The sequence below is a fragment of the Myodes glareolus genome, chromosome 6, assembly GCF_982192425.1.
Source record: "Myodes glareolus chromosome 6, mMyoGla1.1, whole genome shotgun sequence".
In the NCBI taxonomy this organism is placed as follows: Eukaryota; Metazoa; Chordata; class Mammalia; order Rodentia; family Cricetidae; genus Myodes; species Myodes glareolus.
Window position 1 is genome coordinate 28,588,151 of NC_142031.1, and position 10,320 is coordinate 28,598,470.

Consider the following 10,320-nt stretch of genomic DNA (forward strand, 5'->3'; position numbering starts at 1 on the left):
TTTTCTGGTTTTTGAGACAGGGTTTCACTACATAGTCCAGCTGTCCTGGAACTCACTATGTAGGTCAGACCTCTGCTTCTCTGTGTTTTATTTATTTATTTTGTAAGGTGTGTGTGTGTGTGTGTGTGTGTGTGTGTGTGTAATTTTTTTTTAAGACAAGAGTTTCTCTTTGTAGCCCTGGCTGTCCAGGGACTCAATCTGTTGACCAGGCTGGCCTCAAATTCAGAGTTCCAACTGTCTCTGCCTCCTGAGTGCTTGAGGTTAAAGACATGCACCACCACCACCCGGCTGTAATTATAGTCTTTAAATAATATATTATTAACGTTTGAGTCTGTGTCCTTGTGTTTATAACTTTATCAAGACAGGCCAGGCATGGTAGTGCACACCTTTAATCCCAGCACTGGGAAGTAGAGGCAGGTGGACCTCTGTGAGTTCCTGGCCACTTTCCTCTACATAGCAAGTTCCAGGACAGCCAGGACTACATAGACCTACATAGACTCCTGTTTCAATACACACACACACACACACGTATACATATATGTGTGGATATGTATACATGCATGTGTATATATACATCTGATATGTATGTATTGTATATATATATATTGAGAGACTGGAGAGATGGCTTAATGATTAGGAGTATTTGTTGCTCCTGTATAATTCTTTTTTTTTATAAACTTTATTTTATGTGCATTGGTGTGAAGTTGTCAGATCCCCTGTATTTTCAGACAGTTGTGAGCTGCCATGTGGGTGCTGGGAATTGAACCCAGGTCCTCGGGAAGAGCAGTCAGTGCTCTTAACCACTGAGCCATCTCTTCAGCCCCCAACTCCTGTATAATTCCTGAATTCAGTTTCCAGTGTCCACAACTGTCCATACCTCCAGTTCCAGAGGATCTAGCAGCCTTTTTTGGCCTCCACAGGCACCAGGGCATGCATGTGTACCACACTCACATACACTGGCAAATCGCTTATAAAATAAAAATAAATTCTTTTTTAAAAAGAAAAAAATGACAGAATAAAGGAACTCCAGGTTTTATTTCTTCCACCTTTTAATGAAATTGTTCTTAAAATTGTAAAATTATTAAATCTATGTGGGGGAGAAAGGTATTTTTTAGAGAAACCTCTCAGTATGGTAGCTGTCGGGAGAAAGCCTTAGGGATTAGGGGAAATCTCTGGTCAATATTTAAAGAGGATATCTGTATAATCCACTAAGGGATCAAAGATAAAGTTTCCCAGTGAGTGAGGGGAGGGGAGAGGAGAAATAGTTAATTGCTATTGCTACAGGGCAATTTGGTCTCCACCAGACAGGGACCAAAGACTGGGTGCTTTAATCACATTGGCTCAGCGGGATGGAGAGATAGCTTCACACCATCTGGTTACAGCAGATGTGGAAAACAGAAGGTAAGCAGCAGCTGAAAAGGCCATCCTGTCCTGCCTCTTTTAAACGGCTCCCCACCCCCAACCCCTCCGTTCAGTTCCCCTTTTGAGCTTCCTCGACTTTTCATTCTGTAAGCACCCCACATCCTCCTTTACAGAACTCCAGCTTGACAATACCCGCCCCCACACATAGCCTTTTTCCCTGCTCTGGACACGGCCTCTCCCGGACAGTAGGAGCCCCTAGGAGCCCCCACTCAGGTGAGTGAACAAAGACATTAAAACTTCTAAGCTGTTCCTGCCCTGTATCTCAGGTTGCAGACTGTGAAAGAGAAATCTCAATTTATTAGAAACAAAAACCCCACTCATGGAACATGGAGGCTTCTGTTGTGAAAATCACTTAAAGTTCCTAGTCAGACTTCTGTGTTCACCATATACATCTGTAGACAAAATACATGGCCTCTGCCCTCCTGGAGCTTGGCTGAGTTAGGCAAGTATGGTGTGTGTGTGTTTTCTTTCTTTCTTTCTTTCTTTCTTTCTTTCTTTCTTTCTTTCTTTCTTTTTTTTGGGGGGGGGGCAGACCTAATATAGCACTGGCTGACCCCAAGCCCATGTAAAGTGTGGGCATAGTGACCCATGCTTTTAATTTCAGCCCTTGGGAGGCAGAGGCAAGTAGATTGCTGTTAGTTTAAGGTCAGCCAGGGTTATACAATGAGATTCCATCTCAAAAACAGAAAAAAATGTAGCACAGACCCACTATGTACCTGAAGATGTCCTTGACTTTCTGATCCTCCTGACTCCACCTCCCAAGTGCTGGGAATACAGGCACACACCAGTTCGTGCAATGCTGGGAGCAGGGCCCAGGATTTCATGCATGCTAGGCAAGCACTTTACTGATTGAGCTGCATCCTTGGCCCTGATCAAGTAGAGAGCAGTCCAGCAATCTCACAAGGAGAGGAGGAAAAGCGCAGTGATGGGGATCGTTGAAAGATTTACAGGAGAGGTAAAAACAGACCAACTACTCACCGTGACAGCATATACACTGAAATTGCAGCATTATAGAGATTTATCACGGCCCTTTTCTAAGGGTGACATACAGACTTCTGACATTTACTCCCAAGTTTAACAACCTGAGTTTGATCCCCAGGACCCAGGTGGAAGGAGAGAACTGACTCCCCAAGCTATACTCTGACTTCCACACGCAACCCCCAGCTCCAACACACTCAAATAAATAAGTTTAAAAAGTACAGACTGGGCCAGGTGTGGTGGCACACACCTTTTATCCCAGTACTTGGAAAGCAGAGGCAGGCAGATCTCTGCGTTTGAGGCCAGCCTGGTTGACATAGTGAGTTCCAGGTCAGCAAGGGCTACAGAGTGAAATCCCATCTCTAAAACAAACAAAAACAACTGGAAAATTCAAGTGTCAATGAAACTAAGTGCGCAGAAGAAGAGATTGTCCAGTGTGGGGGTGGGAGTGAGAGGCGCTGCTCTGAGCTGAACCCGTGTGCAAAGGCTTTGACACAAGCAGGAGTTTGCTGCTGAAAGAAGAACTGAAAGAATTGAAAAGCCAGCCTTTGAGACTGCGACAGGCAGAGGGAAAGTGAAGAAAATTAAGTCAGCCACCCTAAAGTTTGGCCTTTCTTTATAGGAAGGTATGCAAACATTAAAAGGCTTTTTGAAGCCTAATACTCTGTGTGTGTGTGTGTGTGTGTGTGTGTGTGTGTGTGTGTGTGTGTTAAACAAACATGTTTCTGTGGGTGTATGCACATGTGTGTGCAGGTGCCCATAGAAGGCAGAGGTTGGTATTGGTATCTTTCTCTGTTGATCAACACCTTCCTTTCTTTCCTTCCTTCCTTCCTTCCTTCCTTCCTTCCTTCCTTCCTTCCTTCCTTCCTTCCTTCCTTCTTCCCTCCCTCCCTCCCTCCCTCCCTCCCTCCCTCCCTCCCTCCCTCCCTCCCTCCCTCCCTCCCTTCCTTGTCAGTGTTTCACTATGTAGCCCAAGCTGGCCTGGAACTGGCTGACTGAGACCACGTCAGCCTCAAATTACAGAAATCTGCTTGCCTCTGACTCTGGAGTGCTGGGATTAAGGTGTGTGCCACCATTCCCAACTCAATAACCTAATTTAAAAAACAAACAAACAAACAAACAAAAAACCTCATTCTTACTATTTTCAATTTTGTGCATGTGTGTATATGGCAAGATATGTGCAGGAGTGCAGAGGCCCATGGAGGATAGAGTGGTTGGGTCCCCTAGAGCTGAAGTTCCAGGCACTTGTGAGCAGCTCACCATGGATGCTGGAAACTGAACTCCAGTCCTTTGTAAGAACAGTATGCTCTCTTAACTGCTGAGCCATCTCTTCAGCCTTCAACCCCTAGGGTCCCTCACTACACCTAGAACTCGTTATTAGATTAGGTTAGCTGGCCCAAGTGTTTCAAGATCTCTGCATCACTTCTGAGGCCTGGCTTACAGACATGGCTTTTCCATGGGTGTTGGGGATCTGAACTCTGACGGTCGCGCTTTCACCGCACTTCAGACTAAGCCACCTCCCCCAGCACCCATTTACTCTTCAAAAAGGGAAGCAGATCTGGGTGAGGAGACACACAGCTATAATCTCAGTGTAGAAAGGCTGAGGCAGGTTGGGCAATGGTGTGAATGCCTTTAATCCCAACACTTGGGAGGCAGAGGCAGATGGATCTCTGTGAGTCTGAGATCAGCCTGATCTACAGAGAGAGTTCCAGGATAGCCAGGGCTACACAGAGAAACCCTGTCTTGAAAAAGCAAAATGGGGAGGGGGGGCTGAGGCAGAAAAATTGCTCCATAGCAAGACCCCAATTCTAAAACTTAAACAATTCTAAAACAACAACTTAAAAAATGCAGGAGACCCTGGAGGTAGCTCAGTGGGTAAAGGCACTTGCTAAATGGTAGAAGGAGAGAACAGCCTCCTGGCGCTTGTCCTCTGACCTCCGTACATGCACCACGGCCAAGGTGTGTGTATACACACACACACACACACACACACACACACACTTCTACAGAAATAAAGTTACTGGAAATGGCGTTGCTAGGGACTCAAGACTGTAAGGGATCAGGCAGATGAAATAACTTAAGATTTATTTTGGAAAGAAGTTATACAAGTTCTGAGCAGGCTGGAAAAGCAGGGCATGTTAGGAGGCTGTGGGAAAGGGAAGAGGCTCTCACCCCAGAGTGTGACTGAAGCCTCTTGCCAGTTAAGAGTCATGGATACCAGAACAATTAACATTTATTTAAGGCCTTTCTCCCTTCCTAGCAATAAACCTGAAATTTTTTTAAAATCTCGCCAAGAACCTCATTAACAGAAAATGGCAAGTCCTAACTCCCTTGTGTGACCTTAGTGTCCCTGTTTTTAGTTGATTAGGTTATAATCTCATCTAAGGCAACCTCCAGAGTCATTTTATAATTTCTCTTATCAAAAGGGAAGAGTTAAGGTTGCAGTTACTGCAGTGAAATACATGACCAAAGCAACTTGGGAAGGGAAGGGGTTATTTGGCTTAAACTTCCATATTACTGTTCATCGAAGGAAGTCAGGGCAGGAACTCAAACAGGAGAGGAACCTGGACGCAGGAGCTGATGCAGAGGTCATGGGAGGGTGCTGCTTCCTGGCTTGTCTCTCATGGCACACTTAGTTTGCTTTCTTACAGAACCCAGTACCATCATCCCAGGGATGGCACCACCCACAAGGGGTTAAGCACTAATTCAGAAAAGGAAAGCATTTCCTCATTTGAAGTTCCCTCCTTTCAGATAACTCTAGCTTGTGTCAAGTTGACAAAACCAGCCAGCACAGAGGGGCTGGGGACCTAGCTCAGCAGAGAGAACACTTGCTGTACAAGTGTAAGGACCTTCGCTGGGGTCCCTGGCGCCTGTGTAAATGCCAGATCGGGGTGAGGTTCTGTCTGCAATTTCAGTGCTCAGGAGGTGGAGACAAGAATTCCCCAGGGCTAGCTGGCTAAATGGACTAGTCTAACTGGCAAACTCTGGGTTCAATCAGAGTCCTTGCCTCAGTCAATAAGGGGGAAAGGGATCAAGAAGGAAGACACCAATAGCAGAGACAGGTGGCTCTCTGTGAGGTCAAGGTCAACCTGGTCTACAGAGCGAGTTCTGGGACAGCCAGAGCTACAGTGAAACCCTGTCTTGAGGCAAGCAAGCAAACAAACAAACGCATATGCATACACATGCCAAGAAAGAAGAGTGGGGGCAGGGGAAAATAAGAAAAAATAATAGATAAAATAAAAACTGGCTAAGATGCATCTTTTTGCTAAACAAATGACATTTGAACACAATACTTTGAGAAGCAGAAGCAAGTCTTTTTATTAAGCATATTAAAATTCACACGGCGGGGGTGGGGGCTGGAGAGATGACTCTGGTTGAGAGCACTGCCTTGTTCTTCCAATGGTCCTAAGTTCAATTCCTAATAACCACATGGTGGCTCACAGTCATCTGTAATGAGATCTGGTGCCCTCTCCTGCTTGCAGGCATGCATGCAGGCAGAACAACGTGTATATAATAAATACATAAATCTTTAAAAAGTTCACACTAGTAAAATAGGTGGGTGGGGCATACTGGTACCTGTAATCCCAACTCTCAGCAGACTGAGGCAAGTGGGCCATGAGTTTGAAGCCACCTGGGTTACATAGCAAAACTCTCTTTCTCCATACTTATGGACATAGCTCAGTGGTAGTAGATCATTGTCTGGAATGACGTATGAGGAACCTTGGGTTCCATCCTCAGCACTGCAAGGAAGGATGGAAGGAAAGAAGGAAGGAAAGACAGACTAATGGATTAGGGACTGGAGAGGTGGCTCAGTCAATAATGAAGTACCAGCCATACAAGCATAAGAATTTGAGCTCCCAGTACTTAGAAGGCCGAGGCAGGTGAATCTCTGTGAGTTTGGGGCCAGCCTGGTCTAGAAGAGCTAGTTCTAAGACAGGTTCCAAAGCTACAGAGGAACCGGTCTCAAAAAAAAAATCTGAGCTCAAATCCCCAACCCCCTGAAGCTGTTGAGTGCAGAGACAGAAGGGGGATAATCAGAACTTAATCAACGTAGCCTCAGATTCAGTGAGGTGCCCTGTCTCAAGAGGATAAGGCAGAGTGTGACATCATAGGATACCTGATGGTCTATTCTGGCCTTCATGTACTCCCATGGGTGTGCACACCCAAAAATATACACCACACTCATACATATACATACACAAAAAAATAAAATGAGGAAGGCACCCCATGTTTACCTCTAGCCTCCACATACATGTGTGCATACATATACATATGAATATATACACATACTTGAGCATAAAAATAAACTAAAAAGTACGTATATACAAAGCATTCAGATATACTTTAAAGAATTCATATTTTGGGAAAAGAGAACTTTCAAAATTTTTGTAAGAAGGTGAAATGGTTAGTCTTTTTTAAAATTTTTAAAAAATTTTTCTTCTTTTTAAATATTTTTGGTTGTTTTGGTTTTGTTTGGTTTTTTGAGGCAGAGTTTCTCCGTGTAGCCCTGGCTGTCCTGGAACTCACTCTGTAGATCAGGCTGGCCTCGAACTCAGAGATTTGCCTGCTTCTGTCTTCTGAGTGTTGGGATTAAAGGTGTGTGTGACCACCACCCAGCTCTTTCTCTTAAATGTTTTTAGATGTATTTATTTTATGTGTATGAGTGTTTTGTCTGCATGTATATCTGTGTAGAGTGACTGGTGCCCATGAATTCAGAAGAGGGTACCAGCTCCCCTAGAACTGGAGTTAGGGATGCTGTGAGCAGCGATGTGGTGCTGGCAATCAAAATTTCATAGCTGTATACCATGTGTCTTCATCATATCCACCCTGGCTCCCTCCCTCCAACTTGCCCACCACATCCCCAACACATCTCCTGCCCAATTTCATATGTCTTCTCCCTCTTCCCCCACCTTAGTAGCTCCTTGGATCCAATTCGTGCTGCCCGCATGCACATAGATGTGGTCTCATCCACTGAGCCATATGTGTCCCACTAGTGGCCACCCTCAAAGACACGTGACCCTGGCTCAGCTTCTCTAGAGCAAGGCACGCCTGTTTTCATTCCCCTTTCACTGCCATGCAAGTCCTGATCCTGAGAAGATGCCACCTGCTGGAGGCTGGCTGGAGGCCGCTCTGAGAGTCACAGCGTGAAGTCTCACGACCTGCCACACTTGGGCCCTTACAACTTCTCACAACTTCTCATCTCCGTTGTCTTGCGGATTCTCACCGCCACACCCTTTCCTTTAGGATTTTATCTTATTCCTCTCCCCAAGCCTTGAGAGCACAAAATATTGCTGTTTTCTTTTAGCTTTTGAGATAATTTCAGACATACAGAAAGGTGACAGACGAAGTGCAAAGAATACTTGTGGATTTCCAGTTCTGCTACCTCATACTTGCTGTTTGTTTTGTTTAATGTTTCCTCATGAATGCACCTTGTAGTAAAGGGTTGTCCCCTTTCAATTCAATGTATTGCTTGGTTATTTTTATTTTTGTTGCTGTTTGTTATGAGATACGATTTCACTCTGTGAATCATATTGGTGTGAAACTGACAACATAGCACACGCTGGCCTTGAATTCGTGGTAATCTTCCTGCTTTAGTCTCCTCAGTGTTGGGGTTATAGGTGTGAAGTGCTAACATAGGCTTTCTTCCTTTCTTTGTGTTTTTAAAAATTATAATTGTTGACAGGCAGCGATGGCGAACGTCTTTAATCCCAGCACTTCGGAGTCAGAGGTAGACAGATCTCTGTGAGTTCAAGGCCAGCCTGATCTGGTCTACAGAATGAGTTTTAGGACAGCCAGGGTTACACAGTGAAACTTGGTCTTGAAAAAACATGCAAATTTATAATAGTTTTAAAATTATGTGTGTATACATGTGTGTGTGTGTCTGTGTGTTTGTGTCCAGGATTCATTTCAGAGTCACAGGTTGTATTTTGTGATCATGACCTTTAATCTGGAACATCTCCTCGTTCTATCATGATCTTGGCACTTTTGAAGACTATAGTTGGCATACCTCATACAGTAACCTGTCTGATATTTCCTTGTAAGTAGATTAAAATCATCTATTTTATTCCAAAGGTTCAGGAACATGTTTTGTTTTTTGTTTTTGTTTTTTTTTTCTTTGCTGGACAGCGTTTACTTCCAAGCCCATAATCTTTCTTTGCCACATAGAAATGAGAAATATCTAGCACTTTTTAGGTGGTTTATTGGTTAATTTTCTCATTGCTGCGACCCTCTACCTGACAAAAAGGAACCTTAGGGAAGAAGCATTCACAGTAGCAGGTGCTTTGGGGATATATAGCCCCTTCTGTGAGGGAGGCAGAGCAGCTGTGGCAGTGGGAGCCTGAGGCTGGGAAACAGTTGGGGAACACAGGCAGGCTTTCTCCTTTCCCCCATTTTATTGATCTCCACGCCCCAGTCCTCAGATAAACATTTCACAGACACACCCAGAAGCGTGTCTCCTGGGTCACTCTAAATCCATGGATGATTAACCATCCGTGGAGACTTACTCGTTTGGGAACGTCTCTAAATTAAATTTTCAGATTTGTTTAAGTGATGTGTCTTTGTCAATGCCTCATATAAGGGCCACAAAATGTTTATTTGTCCCATGAATGGCAATGCTAATTTTATTCATTTTTTTTTTTGAAGAGTATGGGTCTGGAGAGATCGTTCAGCAATGAAGAGCACCTGCTGCTCCTCAGAGAACCAGAGTCCCATTTCCAGCAACTGCACCAGGACTCACAATAGTCCGGCATGTTTGTTCCAGGGGATCCACCGCCCCCTCCCGGCCTCCATAGGCACCAGGCATTCTTCTAGCACAGACACCCATGCAGGTAAAACACACGTACATATAATACACTAGGGTAATTTTTTAAAAGATTACTTTGTATTCTTTACTACCCAAAACCTTTTCTCCCCCATTTTTACATTTTATGTGTTTTGCCTACATGGATGTGTAAGTAGCCATAGAGGTGCAGAGAATGGCACTCTGGAACAGTCAGGACTTTTAGTCTCTGAGCCATCTTTTCAGCCCCTGGCAGTCTTTTTTCTTTTTCTTTTTTTTTTTTAAGATTTACTTATCCATATATTTTATGTATATGAGAACTCTTTCTTCACGCACACCAGAAGAAGGAATTTGATCCCACTATAGATGGTTGTGAGCCATCACAAGGTTGCTGGGAATTGAACTCAGTACCAGAGCAGTCAAGTGCTCTTAACCACTGAGCCGTCTCTTCAAACTTCCTGAAAAACTTAAAAAAAAATGCTTTTAATTATATGTCCGTTACTCGTGTGCGTAAGAGGCCCTTGGAAGTCAGAAAGTGTCTGATCCTCTGTGTGTGTGTGTGTGTGTGTGTGTGTGTGTGTGTGTGATATGTGTGTGCGGGTGCCCTTGGAGGCCAGAAGTGTCTGATCCTCTGGAGCTGGAGTTACAAGAAGTTTTGAGGAGGCTTAGAATCGAACTTGGATCCTTTGCAAGGGCTACAAGCACTCTTAACCGCTGAGCAATCTCTCCAGCCCCTATGTGACAGGGTACATGTAAATATCTTGCTCTTTATTCAGTTTTCACCCAGTTGTTTCGACATTCCGGATCAATTTTCAGTATGTTTTTGTCAAATGGTGATTTTTTTCTTTTTTTTTTTTAAAATATTACTTTATTGTCTTTCAGATCCTCAGCACACAGTAGGTGGTTCAGACTTTTGATCGAGAATAGATGAATGAATGAATGAATGAATCCCAGATTCCATTGGCCTGACTGGGGGGCGGGGGAGAGGACCACTGCCGCCTCTGTTAGGGGCTTGACTCCTTCAGCCAATCAGAATGTGCTCCCGGTCCGGCTTACGTAGAATGAAGATCTTCTATTGGCTCCGCCTCCGGCTCAGGCACCAATGGACGCGCTGGTAGGCGGGGCTTCCGCGGGCCGGAGGT